The following is a 16,433-nucleotide window of genomic DNA, read 5'->3' as shown; positions in this document are numbered from 1 at the left end:
TTAATTAATTGTCATACATTTGAAATATTTTATAATTTTAATTTTTAAAAATGAATGGATGTGCATGATAGGGGAAAACACGAAGGGAGAAAACATGCTACCAAGGCATTTTGTCTTGGAAACTGGTAATTTATTACACACAGTCTGATTTTCCAGTAATCTCTTTATCAACAAAGCAATGCCAGATTTTTCTGCAGACTAAAAAAAAAGTATAATATCACTTAGTATGATTCCAGTTCTATACTGTATGCTCTCATTTAATCATTCCCAAAATGTTATGAAATAGTTATTATTATTCCCTTTTGCAGGGAAGGAAATTCAGATGCAAAGTAATTTGCTCAAGGCCATACAGCTGTGGCAGAGCTGAGCTTCAAACCCATAGAGGTATGAACACAACACTCATTCTCTGTTGGCTGTACTGTATTGGGAAACCATAAAAACCAGACAGAGGAGGAAGGAAGCAACTCAAGCAGGTAGATTAGAATGGAAAGAACCAGAGGCATCACCAGAGTAGAGTCAATTATAAACCAGTCTAGGTGAAGAAATGCATTTAAAAGAAGAGGTCTGAACCATGCTTTAAATACTATCTCATTATTGACTTAGAAGAATAAAATGGAATACAGGTGGTGGAAGTTAGAAAGGGAGTAAGAACTCATGGGAAAGAAGTTTCATTTCCTCGGAACAAGAATGGAGAGTGAGATTTATACACAAAGAAAAAGGCATAAGAGAGAATAGACCTAATGGAAACTTAAAGAGTCCAAATCAGAAAAGAAATTAAATGACAGAAAACATTTGAAGACTATTAAGATATAAAAATAAGGAAAATTGAGGAATCAAGTATTAGCTTCTGAAATTTGAATCAAGCCAAATTTTTAAGGCAGAAAGGAGAGCTGAATCATCTGATTTTAAAGGTAGGAAAATTGGAACAAATGATTAAATTTAGAAAAAAAATGGGGAGCAGAATTGTGGTTTGTTTATTTTTACAGGTTAAATGGAAGACTCCTTTGAAACATGTATTAAAAGCATCTGATTCCACGTAAGGAAATTTGAAAAGTGGAACAGGGAAAAGAATGCTACTTCTCTTTCCCTGAGCCTTTTGTAAGTACTTAGGTGGGTGTGTTCGGGTGGAAACATAAGCTTTTTTTGGAACACCCTCTTACCCTCCCCCACCCCAACCTGAAATTCTAAAGCTGTGTTTATGACAACACAGTCATTTCTACAGTAACTGAAGAGCTGTCAGCAAAACAGGATTCTTATTTGAGAAATAAGCAACTAAAAAATTCTTAAACTACAAAGAACAAGTTCCCATGCCAATATCCAAAGTGACAAGGCCAAAGCAATGCAAATAAGGAAAATGTTATGTTCTGGGAAGCCCCAACTGACCTTATAGTGATTTGGTCTCCAAACTTCATAGAAATATTTCTACAATTTAACCCAATATAGTCAGACTTGGATGTATTTTACTGACTCCTCAGACACAAATTTATCAATGGGTATCCAAACTCAAATAGAAAGCGTCTGGTTTGTACCCTGCTTACTAACCACACATGATATGTAGAATTCAAACTGAGTCATTTGGGGACTCTGTGATAAGAATTATGAATTCCTTGTGAAGGTTAGAGATGGTCCAAACTCCATTGAAGAAAATTAAGTTAAACTATTGCTCAGTGATTGTTTTCTAGTAGTTTGAGGGAAAAACTGTGATGTATTACTATTTTAAGAAAGCTATCAGACCACCTACCAAGTGGTAGCAGAAAAGCTACCACATAGTTTTCTTCAGTGAGCTCACTTTCCTTCTCTTTACTAATTCAATTTCAGAGTGCTTCACTCTTCTCTTTTCCATTTGTTGTTACCAATAGGGAAGAGTTTTAATATTGTTTACAACAAATTTTCTTAATCTGTAGCTTAAGAAAAAATAATCTTAGCAGATATGCTAGCTCATGTCAAAGAAAAAAGTAACTGGAAAAGAAGTGATTATCTACCTTAACTAAATATGTATTCTAAATAAAAGAAAGCTACAAATTGCCTACTTTACATTTTTTTAGTCATGAAAACATATCTTAGACCCTGTGTTTCAATCTGCCAGACAGCAAGCGATAAACTGATACAGGACATATTGACATCATGAAAGCAGTTTACTTTTGGTAACAGTAACTATGCTACTGGAGAATCAAAGTCTTCAAGGAATTTTTTCAAGGGTTCTTATGCCATCGTTTATATAAGTTTAAAACAAATGTACAATTTAGGATTTTCCTAATACTGAATAGATGCACCTATAATAATGTGAATCACAAAATGTTGGAATTTCCCATTCCTCAAATTTTGGCAATTTAAGGAGCTGGATTAACTCAGTTGAGCCAGTAGTGTTCATTTCACAACAGAGAAGCTCTTTAGTCATCTTAAAGAGTTAAGAGGCTTTGATTGGATGGTTTCTTCAAAAGTAGCTGCAGAAAAAGCTAATGTAGTAGTTTTAAGAATGTGGAATTGAAATCCGAAGATCTAGAATCTGTTCTAACTCTAGCTGTTTTTACCAGGCAGGTGGCCTTGGTTAAATAAATCAGCACTCAGTTTCTTCATCAGCAAATCAGGGACAATACCAACTACAATTCTCACAGAATTATGAGAATCAAATCGAAAAGTCTATTCAGACATATCTATGTGCATATGCATTTACTCCCTGCCTTGAAAGAATTTGTGTATATATCTGTGAGGGAAAAAAATGTAGAAATTGGGACAAAATGAAAGTACCAAACTCAGAAAAAGCCAGATGATCAACATGTGAAAATGCATGCCAAAAAAATATGCAAAACAGTGGCTAGAAGGGGGCTGCACATTTGGTGGAAAGATAGTAAGATTCTAAGACAACAAAGCCGAAAGAGAGAGAAACAGGATAAACTGCAGGAGTCATGGTGTCTGTAAAGACAAATCAGTTACTGAGGTGAGACCAAAATTTTTATGATACTGAACTATCAGAGAAATTTCTCTAGCGGACCTCACAAAAGTGTGCACTTGAACAAATAAAAACCATCAACATCTTTCCAACTACCTCCTTGGATCCATAAAATGATGCATTTCATGGGACTGTTTATTGTCATGAATCTCAGCACAGGTCAAAACAGGATTATAATGCTGAATCACGGTTTAATAGAACCAACTTTCTTGTATGTCAAAAAAAGCTCTTTACTGGCTGCTGTGAACACATTGTAAATGTATTTAACTAGAGCAGGATTTCTCAAACATTTTGGTCTCAGGATGAACTTGATATACAGAACTACTAGATATATGCCAAGTAAATGTTGGAGGACATCCCTCAAAACTTATAATTTTGATTTTGGAATAGTTGAATTTAACCCATTTTTAACAGATATTAAATTGTCTTTGAGCCACTGTTAAGTTCACAGGATACAATGATATCCTCAGCGAACTGAAGGATACCTCTTAATTTTGTATAGTGGGGTGAATGTCAAGCTGGAGGTATATATCTAACTTATTCAGAAATGATATTGTGTCTTTATTATAAGTCTAAAACAGTTCTGAGTCAGAACATCTTCAAATAACACTACAGCTTGTTTTTAAGTTAACTTTAGTAGATAAAGGATTCTAGGGCTCACGGGGGAAAAAGCACCAAGGGATTTCACAGCTGAACAATAAAATGCTTGCATATTTCAACTGGAATCTGGATTCCCTGCTCTCATCATCCAAATTCATGCTATAGGACATCCTCATGATTGGTAATGTTCAATTTGGGTCTTCCTACTCACATTTATTATACCTGTTTTTTGGAATAATGAGAAATTTATAATAAGATTGAATTTGATTGAATTTTAAGTAGTATCTTCCAAATTTCAGTTACCTATGGTTCTCAAAACCAGCAGTCCTCATGATATCAGTCATGAGGAAAAAGAGCTCTACCTTTGCCCAATACAAAAGATTAGATAGTGTTCGTTTAAATCTAAGAGTAAATCATTGGTAAAAAGTGAAAAGGAGACTACTTGTTCTAAGCACCAGAGACAAAGTTTTGAGCAATCTTCACATTGCTCAACATGGGAGTCCAGTTTACATTTCTAAGACTCTCTTATTCTTTTTTCCCAGCTTTATTGAAATAAAATTGACATATAACATTGCATAAGTTTAAGGTATACAACATCATGATTTGACATACATATATATTGTGAAGTGATGACACAATAAGGTTAGTTAACACATCCATAACTTCACATAGTTACCTTGTATATGTGTGTGTGTGTGTCTGTGTGTGTGTGTGGGTGTGTGTGGAGAAATTTTAAGGTCTACTCTCTTAGCAATTTTCAAATTACACAATACAGTATTATTCATTGTGATAGCCATTCTGTACAGTACATCCCCAGAATTTATTAATCTTATAATGGGAAGTCTGTATGTTGTGACCACCTTGAACCATTTCCCCTAACCTCTGCCTCTGGTGAACACCAATCTATTTTTCTGTTTTTCTGTTTGCTTTTTTTGTATTCCACATACAAGTGATATCTCATTGTGGTTTTGATTTGAATTTCTCTGATAATTAGTGATGTTGGGCACCTTTTCATGTAACTTTGGCCCTTTCTATGTCTTCTTTGGAAAAATGTCCATTCAGGTCCTCTGTCCATTTTTAATTAGTAATTTTGTGCTATTGAGTTGTGTGAGTTCCTTATATATTTTGGGTGTTAATCCCTTATAAGATATATGGTTTGCCAATTATTTCTTCCATTCCATCTTGCCTTTTCATTTTGCTGATTGTTTCTTTTGCTGCACAGAAACTTTTTAGTTTGATATAATCCCACTTTATTTTTGCTTTTGTTGCTTGTGCTTTAGGTGTCATATCCAAAAGATAATTGCCAAGACCAATGTCAAGGAGCATTCTTCTAGGAGTTAAACAGTTTCAGGTCTTATGTTTGTCTTTAACCCATTTGAGTTAATTTTTGTGAGTGGTATAAGATAGAGGTCCAGTTTTATTCTTTTGCATGTGCATTTTCAGTTTCCCCAGCACCATTTCTTAAGCAAACTACTCTTTCCCCATTGAAAATTGAGAATGATTGTCAAACATTTGTTGACCATATATGCATGGATTTATTCATTGGTCTATGTGTCTATGGTATTTTTTGTTTTATTTATTTATTTATTTTATTTATTTACTTGCAATACCATACAGTTTGATTACTATGTAGTTTGAAATCAGAAAGCTTCGTTTTTCTTTCTCATGATTCCTTTGACTATTTGGGGTCTTTTTGGTTTCATACAAATTTTAGGATTTTTTCTATTTCTGTAAAAAATGCCATTGGAATTTTGATAGGGATTACACTGAATCTAGATCGCTTTGCGTAGTATGGATATTTTAACAATATTAATTATTCCAATCTATGAACACTTTCCATTTATTTGTGTCTTCTTCAATTTCTGTCTGCAATCATATCTCATCAAAGGGGTTTTGCAGTCTGTGTTCCCTGGCAGGGCAGTACTTCCAGTAGCTGGACTTTGCAATTGCTCCCAGTTGGGTGGAGCCTTAGGCTGTGTTCCCCAACTAGATGGTACCTTTGGCTGCACTCCACGTTTAGATGGATGGGGCCTTAGGTTGTACTCTGGTATCAGGCAGAACACAGGTTATGCTCCAAAGTTGAGCAGGGCTGAAGACTGGTCTTCAAGTTCAAGTAGGCTGTAAGATGTGCTCCATGGGTGCTGGGTATCTGTGGCCACACTTTCCAAAAGGCAGGACTGGACATATTGTTTGGCAGTTGAGCATGACTTTGAATTTGCTTCTCTGCACAGGCAGGGATCTAGAATGGGCTCCAAGGCTGGTACGGTCATTAGTTGGGGACGAAATCAAGCAGTGTTGCCAGCTGAGCTCTCTGGCCAGACAGGGTCACCAGTTTGGCTCTGCAGATGGCCTGAGCTGCTGTCTGGGATCTTTACTCAGACACCACTGTAAGCAGTAACTCATTCTGTCAAGATCTGAGTGCTGGTTGATGTGAGCCCTGGCCCCCTTCTCCATTTCTCTTTGATCCCTAATGTTCAAGCCCTACAGATTCCCCCAGTGATCCCCATGAGTAATCCCCATCTCAAGTGGGCATCCCAGGAAGCATCTCCCAGTGTTGAGGTAGCAAATGTCCACCTTGTGCTCTCTTCCTACTAGAGAAACTATAGACGTAGGGCCGTTCTATCAATGAAATGCTGTGCCAGCCTGGGGGAGGGACAATATGGTCACAGTGAAATTGCTCCACTTACCCTTTTAATGAGGTCCTTGTCAGTCTCTGTGCTCCAGGAGGGAGCTTCAGCCTTACTCCCAGGTTTTGGGATTTTCACAATGGTGCCTTATCTATGAGTAGTTTCCTGTTGGTATTCTTGTGAAGGAGTCTGAAGTTGGAAATAACCTATGCTGTCATCTTAATGACATTACCCATTTCTTTTATTTTTACAATGTTGTGTTAGTTTCAGGTGTACAGCAAAATGATTCAGTTATATATATATTTTTTCAGATATATATATCTGAAAAATATGTATGTATGTATATATATTTTTTCAGATATGTATATTTGAAAAAACATATGCTTTTTCAGATTCTTTTACCTTATAGGTTATTACAAAATATTAAGTATTGCTCCCTATGCTCTACAGTAGGTCCTTGTTGGTTATCTTTTTTTTTTAAATTTTATTGAAGTATAGTTGATTTACAATGTTGTGTTAATTTCTGCTGTACAACAAAGTGACTCAGTTTTTATACATATGTAAATTCCTTTTCATATTCTTTTCATTCTGGTTTATCACAGGATATTGGGTATATTTCCCTGTGTTATACAGTAGGACCTTGTTGTTTATCAATCCTTTATATACTAGTTTGCATCTGCTAATCCCAAGCTCTCAATCCTTCCCTCCCCAACACCCCTCCCCCTTGGCAACCACAAGTCTATTCTCTTTGTATGTGAGTCTGCTTCTGTTTCATTTGTGTCATATTTTAGATTGCACATATAAGTGATACAATGGAATATTACTCAGCCATAAAAAGGAATGAAATAATGCCATTTGCAGCAACATGGATGGACCTAGAGATTATCATACTAAGTGAAGTAAGTCAGAAAGAGAAAGACAAATACCATATGATATCACTTATATGTGGAATCTAAAATACCTGTTTATTTCTGCAGTGACCTTTTATACTGTCCACTCTTCTGGTGCTCCTCACATGGAGTGAGAATGGCCTCACACAACTTATTGCCTAAATCGAATGAAGTCCCTCTCAGGTACCCACTCTCCTGACTTGGTGGGAGATGTCACAGAACTCCCTTACTCCTTTCAACCATTAAATTAACTAAGTACAAGAGTTAAAGTTAGTTATAAATAACACTCTTTTATAAAATAAATATTCATTGATTGTAGAAAATGAAAAATTTAGAAAAGTATAAAAAATATAATAAAAACTATATTGAGTTAATCTTTAACATTTTGGTACATATCTTTCTAGACTAGACAGATGTACTTATAGAAATAAATATAAACATAGAAACTAGGATAAGATGGTAATATGTATTTATGTACATAATTAGCATCATGCTATATTTAGAATTGTATACTCATTTTAATTAAAATTCTGTAAGAAGTATTTTTTCTGTCAATAAACATTCTTTAGAAATGATTTGTAACTGTATACACCATAATTTAATTTTTTTACTCTTACTGTTAGGCATTTAGGTTATTTGTGAATACTTTGAAAACTGTAGATCAAGTATATAAATATAAATTGTCCTGATTCATTCATTGTAACAGTCCCAGGAAGATTATAGTACAACTTGAGTATTATCCTTTGTTGTGAAAGGATGACCATAGTCTACATTAACATATGAGTAAATTAACTAAGCAGAAAGAATAGTTTATTTCAGAATAAATACTTTGACATCTAAACAAGTCAGTTAACTTTACTTAAAACCCTGCTACAGAATAACAGAATGACTATAGAATAACTACCCACTTTTTTCTAATGAATTTTTCTAAGCGGTTTGTCCTGTCTAGTTTTATCAGTCTAATAAGAATCTATGCTTCAACTTCCTCACTGCTTTAGGCAGAAGTTCCTGTGAACATGTCAAATGCATGAGTGAATGGATAAATTGGCATAGTGGGAGAGCACACACACAAAAGTGAGATGATGGATGACCGATTTCCCTAATTACTGAAGTTTTAATGAGACGATAAAGCCCTTACTAAGGATTTCCTAAGTTTTATTAGAAGTCAATACTCTCTTTCTATTGGCAAAATAAGGGCAGCCTAAACCGACTCACAAAAGGGCAGTGTCATACTCAGTTTACAGTTGATGGTCGCTGTTAGTGCCAAATGAAGCAATAATGCACAGCACTGCTGAACATGCAAACAAAGCAAAGCAAAACCAAACCAAAAAACATTTTTAAAAGGGGAAGTGATTTCACATGGTAAGGATGACAAAACTCTGAGCCCAAAATAACTGAATCTCATTACTCCTTTAAAATTGTAGCCCTGAGTCTTCATTCATCTGGGCATCTAACCCACAAAAATAATTGAATCATGTTAATTCTCTTCTAATTCTGCCACAGCATATCTTTCCAACCAGCAGAGATCTGAAGAATAGGGTCTTTTCTCACGTAAAGTACTTGCGTTTCACTTAAATTAATCCAGTTGACATCCTTTGTTCATTATGCCCACATTACTATTAGTTACTTATTATTATGAGTTACTTAGTATCTACATATTAATACTAAATATCTGCATATTATCTCTAAACCTAATTCCTATGATTTCCTCTTGCAGGATGCTCTTACATAGCCACACAACCATGAACAGTTTTCAGCTTTTTCTGAAATCCTGTTTATTTCCAAGTCAGTGAAATAAGAACAAAGAGGAAAATCAGGATGTCAGCGACATATCTATTTCCCATGTTTCAGAATAATTCTTTCTTTGGTAACACAAGGTACTTAATGGCTCTTACTCTTGGTACAGTAGAGAATTGCAGTTCAGTTCCCTTCCCTGCAGACAAAGTGTAGACAATTATAACTGCTCAAGAAAATTGCGTAGTCCCCGACTAGTTTGATTTAGTACTATAATAGTTAGTTTTCTGTTGCTCTTACTACATTTGAAGACTAGACCCTAAAAAGCAGGATCATTTGACATGAAGGTATACTAAGTGATTTTACATAGTCATTATCCTCAAGATAAGTAGGCACTTTCTATCTTAATCAACACAAATGTTCGTTGTTGTTTTATCAATTGCATAAATATTTTTAATCCTTTAAAACAACTTGGGGAAAAAGAAAGGCCTTCAATATATTTTGTAAAGGATTTATTTCAAAACTTACTGATAATATGGTATTAGTGAATGTCATTTTTTAAAAGCTGCGAAATGCATATTTAACTTCTTATAATTACAAAAGTATATTTGATATCCTTGAAATGTTGGCTTTTGCAGTAGGCTCATTCAATGAGTGTTCCTCCTCTTAGAAATATATTTTGGGAGTGGCCTTTGTGATCATGTTTGTTCAGGCAACATTAATTAGTACCCAGCAGCCCTAGAAGGTTAAGCCAGGGATGGACACATAACTTAAATTCTCTTTCACAGGAACTGGGAATTGAGGCTAAGAGAAATTAGTTTGCAGGTGGAACTATTTATAATATTTAAACTTAGGTGGTATGGGACAGCCATGTTTGCAGGGAAAACTGTGCTACAGAGAGAGTGAGTTTTGAAGACATACAGAAGGAAGTTGAGACACAGAACATTTGGTCACAGAACATTTGGTCACAGACAGACTGAGAGAATAGCTGTCTTAGCTTCTGAAAATAAAAAATTTTCAGTTTTTATTCCAACTCCTTCATGGTATGATTAACTCCTCAATCCTTATATTTCCTTTTCATGTTTAAGTTCACTTAGAAGGGATTGTGTGGTTTATTTAGGGCCAGAAGGACACTAAATTTTACAGCTGTAGAAATAATGATATTTTTCATTTTATATATTTTTTCAGCTCAAAAGTTTCCATTTGGTTCTTTAGTATGGTTTCCATTTTTTTTAAGATTCCTTTTTGTTTCCTGATTATATTCATCTTTGCCTTAAACTCCTTGATTAGGTTTATAATAACTATTTTAAAGTCCTTGTCTGCTAACTACATTATTTCTGTAATGCTGAATCTATTTTGATTTTTTTGTTACTTCTTTTCCTACTTATGGGTCACATTTTTTTGCTTCTTCACATACCTAGTCATTTTTATTGTATGCTGGACATTATGGGTGTACAGTGTTGCACATCTCAATTTTTTTATCTTCCTTGAGTTTCAAGGTTTGTTCTGCCAGGTAGTTAATTTCTTTGTAAGTCTTATCAACTCTTTCAAGGCTTATTTTCAAGCTTTGTCAGGGTGGTCTAGAGTTTTCTTTACTCTAGGGATAGATTGGCTCTATTCCTAAGGGGTGGTGTCCTGCCTGGGAACTCTACTGAAATCCTGAGTGTTCACTGACATCTCTCCACTCTGGTTAGTTGCTTAGTCAGAAACTATCTCCCAACCCTTTGCAAGCTACAGAAATTGTTGTCTTCTTATCTCCCCAGCAGTTTCTTCCTCAAAAACAGTGTTTCTTTTGTTTTCCTGCCTATTCTTGTGGAGTCTTGCTCTGGGCATGCACAATTTAGATTTCATAAACTCCTCTTTGCAGTGTCTCCTCCAAAGTAACTTTCTCAGACAATCCAGCTCCTTCAATTTCCCAAACTCTGATCTCTGCTACATCACCTCAGCAAGACCATTTTTCTCAAGTTGGCTTTCCCCTCCTTGTATAGTGGATTAAAAAGTGCCTCCAGACAGAAAGCCAGAGCCATCATAGAGCTCAATTCATGTGTTACCCACAACTGAGGATTTACACTCTTGTACCTTTTATCCAGAGTCTGAAGGGAATAATTTCATATAATTTGTCCTGTTTAATAATCATTTATGTTGATTTATATTGGGTACCTAGTCTGGGACTGATTAGCCTATTATGGAAAACATCTAAACAGACTTATGTAAATCATCCCTTAAACTTAATCTTACCTAAAATGAATCTATGTATTGACTATATTTTTCATTTATCATCTTGCTTAATATTAGGATTCTTCATACACTTTTAGAATTCTTTTTTTTTTTTTGGCTTATTGTGAGTCAAAGGTATTTTTATTACTTTGATCTCACTTTTGTTTCCTCTATGCTTCTTCCACCCAGCCCAAAGGCTGTCTTTCCAGTACCAACTATTGTAGTGATATTTTGGGTTATCTGTCCTGTAGTGATATCTCAGATCTAGATACAGAGCATGTGGGTACCTTGCATCATTCATGATCACAAGGGTCTTTGTAGGTTCCTCATAACTCTCCCATTTTCAGAATCATAAGTGTAAAATACTCATCACTGACCCCACAAATACTTTGCTCTCTTTTACAATGAATAGAACTCAAAGCTACTATTACATGCGTATAGACCTGAAGCCCAATAGGTCAGCCCCTTCCATTGTTGCTCAATAGTAAGGTTTCTCTAGTTTTGGGTTAATTCTTTTATACTTTATCTATTATTGTTATGTATTTGGAGCAAAGCATGAAATCACTGAGACATCTTGACCAGAATATATCCCTAACTACCAATCAGAATTTTTTCTCTGAAATTCCCATAATTGAAACATGGGGTAGACTAAAAAGTTCTGATTTTATATAGTAAAACCAGAAAAAAAAATTAGATAGCATACCCTCATCAGAAAGTAATATCCTGTACTTTTAAAAGGAACAGAATCAACCCTATGAAAGTGGGTATAGAGGGAACATATCTCAACATAATAAAAGTTACTTATGACAAACTCATACCCAATATAATACTCAATGGTGAAAAGATGAAAGCCTTCCTGCTAAAATTTGGGACAAGACAAGGATGTCCACTCTCACCACTTCTCTTTAACATATTATTGGAAGTCCTAGCCACAGCAATCAGATAAGAAAAAGAAATAAAAGGTATTCAAATTGGTAGGGAAGAGATAAAATTGTCATTATACACAGATGACATGATACTATATATAGAAAATCCTGAAAACCAGACAAAAACTACTAGAACTGATAAATGAATTCATCAAGGTAACAGGATACAAGAATAGCATACAGAAATCAGTTGCATTTCTTTACACTAACAATGAAATATCAGAAAGGGAAAGTAAACAATCCCTTTTAAATCACACTAAAAAAACCCCAAAAACTTATAAATAAACCTCACAAAGGAGGTGAAAGACTTATATGCTAAGAACTGCAAAACATTAATAAAGGAAATTAAAAAGGATTCAAAGAAATGGAAAAATATACCATGCTCTTGGATTGGAAGAATTAATATTGTTAAAATGGCAATACTCCTCAAGGCAATCTACAGATTTAATGCAATCCCTATCAAATTATCCATGACATTTTTCACAGAACTAGAACAAATAATCCTAAAATTCATATGGAACCATAAAAGACCAGAATTGCCAAAGCAATCCTGAGGAAAATAACAAAGCAGGAGGCAAAAATATCCCAGACTTTAGACAGTAATCAAAAGCTAAAATAATCACAACAGTATGGTATTGGCACAAAAACAGACATAGAGATCAGTGGAACAGAATAGAGAGTCCAGAAGTAAACCAACACACCTATGGTCAATTAATGTTTGACAAAGGAGGCAAAAATATAAAATGGGAAAAAGACAGTTTCTTCAGCAAGTGGTGCTGGGAAAGTTGGACATCTGCATGTAAATCAATACAGTTAGAACACACCCTCACACCACTCACAAAAATAAACTCAAAATGACTTAAAGAGTGTCATAAGATATGGCACCATAAAACTCCTAGAAGAGATCATAGGCAAGACATTTTCTGACATAAATCATACCAATGTTTTCTTAGGTCAGTCTCACAGGGCAATAAAAATAAAAACAAAAATAAATAAATGGGACCTAATCAAATTTACAAGCTTTTGCACAGCAAAGGAAACCATAAACAACATGAAAAGATAACTTACAGAATAGAAGAAAATATTTGCAAACAAGGTGACTTACAAGGGCTTAATTTCCAAAATATATAAAGAGATCATATAACTCAACAACAACAACAAAAACCCACCACAACTCAATAAAAAAATGGGTAGAAGACCTAAACAGATATTTCTCCAAATAAGACATACAGATGGCCAATAGGCACATGAAAAGATGCTCAACATACATGCACCCCGTTTTTCATAACAGCACTATTGACAATAGCCAATACATGGAAACAACCTAATGTCCATCAACAGAATAAAGAAGATGGGGGGGAGACCTTCAAGATGGCAGAGGAGTAAGATGTGGAGATAAACTTCCTCCCCAAAAATAAATCAGAAATACATCTACATGTGGAACAACTCTTACAGAACACCCACCTACTGAACAGCGGCAGAAGAGCTCAGACTTCCCAAAAGGCAAGAAACTCCCCATGTACCTGGGTAGGGCAAAAGAAAAAAGAATAAAGAGAGACAAAAGGATAGGGATGGGACCTGCACCAGTGGGAGGGAGCTGTGAAGGAGGAAAGGTTTCCACACACTAGGAAGCACTTTCACTGGTGGAGATGGGGGATGGCAGGGGAGAATTTCAGAGCCACGGAGGAGAGCACAGCAACAGGGGTGCAGAGGCCAAAGTGGAGAGATTCCCTCACAGAGCATCAGTGCTGACAGGAACTCACCAGCCTGAGAGGCTTGTCTGCTCACCCACTGGGGCAGGGGGGACTGGGAGCTGAGGCTCCAGATTCGGAGGTCAGATCCCAGGGAGAGGACTGGGGTTGGCTGCATGAACACAGCCTGAAGGGGGCTATTGCACCACAGCTAGCCATGAGGGAGTCTCGGAAGAAATATAAAATATGAACAGACCAATCACAAGCACTGAAATTGAAACTGTGATTAAAAATCTTCCAACAAACAGAAGCCCAGGACCAGACGGATTCACAGGCGAATTCTATCAAACATTTAGAGAAGAGGTAACACCTATCCTTCTCAAACTCTTCTAATATATAGCAGAGGGAGGAACACTCCCAAGCTCATTCTATGGGGCCACTATCACCCTGATACCAAAACCAGACAAAGATGTAACAAAGAAAGAAAACTACAGGCCAATATCACTGATGAACATAGACGCAAAAATCCTCAACAAAATACTAGCAAATAGAATCCAACAGCGCATCAAAGGATCATAGACCATGATCAACAGAGATTTATCCCAGGAATGCAAGGATTCTTCAACATCCACAAATCAATCAGTGTGTCACACCATATTAACAAATTGAAGGAGAAATACCATATGATCATCTGAAGAGATGTAGAAAAAGCTTTCGACAAAGGTCAACACCATTTTATGATAAAAACCCTACAAAAAGTAGGCATAGAGGAAACTTACCCCAACATAATAAAGGCCATATATGACAAACTCACAGCCAACATCATTCCCAATGAGGAAAAACTGAAACCATTTCCTCTAAGATCAGGAACAAGACAAGGTTGTCCACTGTCACCACTTTTATTCAACACAGCCTAGAAGTCCTATCCACATCAATCAGAGAATAAAAAGAAATAAAAGGATCCAAATTGGAAAAGAAGATGTAAAACTGTCACTGCAGATGATATGACACTATACATAGAGAATCCTAAAGATACCACCAGAAAACTACTAGAGCTAATCAATGAATTTGGTAAAGTAGCAGGATACAAAATTAATGCACAGAAATCTCTTGCATTCCTATATACACTAATGGTGAATAATCTGAAAGAGAAATTAAGGAAACACTCCCATTTACCACTGCAACAAACAGAATAAAATACCTAGGAATAAATCTACCTAAGGACTCAAACAACCTGTATGCAGAAAACTGTAAGACTCTGATGAAAGAAATTAAAATGATACAAACAGATGGAGAGATATACCATACTCTTGGATTGGAAGAATCAACACTGTGAAAATGACTATACTACCCAGAGCAATCTACAGATTCAATGCAATCCCTATCAAACTGCCAATTGCATTTTTCACAGAATTAGAACAAAAAATTTCACAATTTGTATGGAAACACAAAAGACCCCAAATAGCCAAAGCAATCTTGAGAAAGAAAAACGCTGCTGGAGGAATCCAGCTCCCTGACTTCAGACTATACTACAAAGCTACAGTGTACAAGACAGTATGGTACTGGCAAAAAAAACAGAAACATAGATCAATGGAACAGGATAGAAAGCCTAGAAGTAATCCCATGCACATATGGTCACCTTATTTTTGATAAAGGAGCAAGAATATACAATGGAGATCAGACAGCCTCTTCAATAAGTGGTGCTGGGAAAACTGGACAGCTACTTGTAAAAGAATGAAATTAGAAGACTCCCTAACAAAATACACAAAAGTAAACTCAATATGGATTAAAGACCTAAATGTAAGACCAGACACTATAAAATTCTTGAAGGAAAACATGCAGAACAGTCTATGACATAAATCACAGCAAAACCCGTTTTGACCCACCTCCTAGAGAAATGGAAATAAAAACAATAATAAACAAATGGGACCTAATGAAATGTAAAAGCTTTTGCACAGCAAAGGAAACCATAAACAAGACCAAAAGACAACCCTCAGAATGGGAGAAAATATTTGCAAATGAAGAAACTAACAAAGGATTAATCTCCAAAATTTACAAACAGCTCATGCAGCTCAATATCAAAAAAACAAATAGACCAATTCAAAAATGGGCAGAAGACCTAAAGAGACATTTCTCCAAAGAAATTATACAGATGGCCAACAAACACAGGAAGGATGCTCAACATCACTAATCATTAGAGAAATTCAAATCAAAACTACAATGAGGTATCACGTCACACCAGTCAGAATGGCCATCATCAAAAAATCTACAAACAACAAATGCTGGAGAGGGTTTGGAAGAAAGGGAACCCTCTTGCACTGTTAGTGGGAATGTAAATTGATACAGCCACTATGGAGACCAGTATGGAGGTTACTTTAAAAACTAAAAATAGGACTACGATACAACCCAGTAATCCCACTACTGGGCATATACCCTGAAAAAAAAAAAAACATAATTCAAACAGGGTCATGTACCACAATGTTTATTGCAGCTCTATGTACAATATCCAGGACATGGAAGCAACCTAAGTGTCCAAAGAAATTAATGGATAAAGAAGATGTGATACATATATACAATTGAATATTAATCAGGCATAAAAAGAAATGAACATGAGTTATTTGTAGTAAGTGTATGGACCTGTCTATCATACAGTCTGTCATACAGAGTGAAGTAAGCCAGAAAGAGAAAAACAAATACCATATGCTAAAATGTATATATGGAATCTAAAAAAATAAGGTTGTTTTGAAGAACCTAGAAGCAGGACATGAATAATGATGCAGACATAGAGAATGGACTTG

The sequence above is a fragment of the Leucopleurus acutus genome (assembly GCF_964270905.1).
Source record: "Leucopleurus acutus genome assembly, chromosome: 4".
Classification (NCBI taxonomy): Eukaryota; Metazoa; Chordata; class Mammalia; order Artiodactyla; family Delphinidae; genus Leucopleurus; species Leucopleurus acutus.
The sequence above is the reverse complement of the archived record's forward strand: the minus strand, read 5'-3'. Positions refer to the sequence as shown.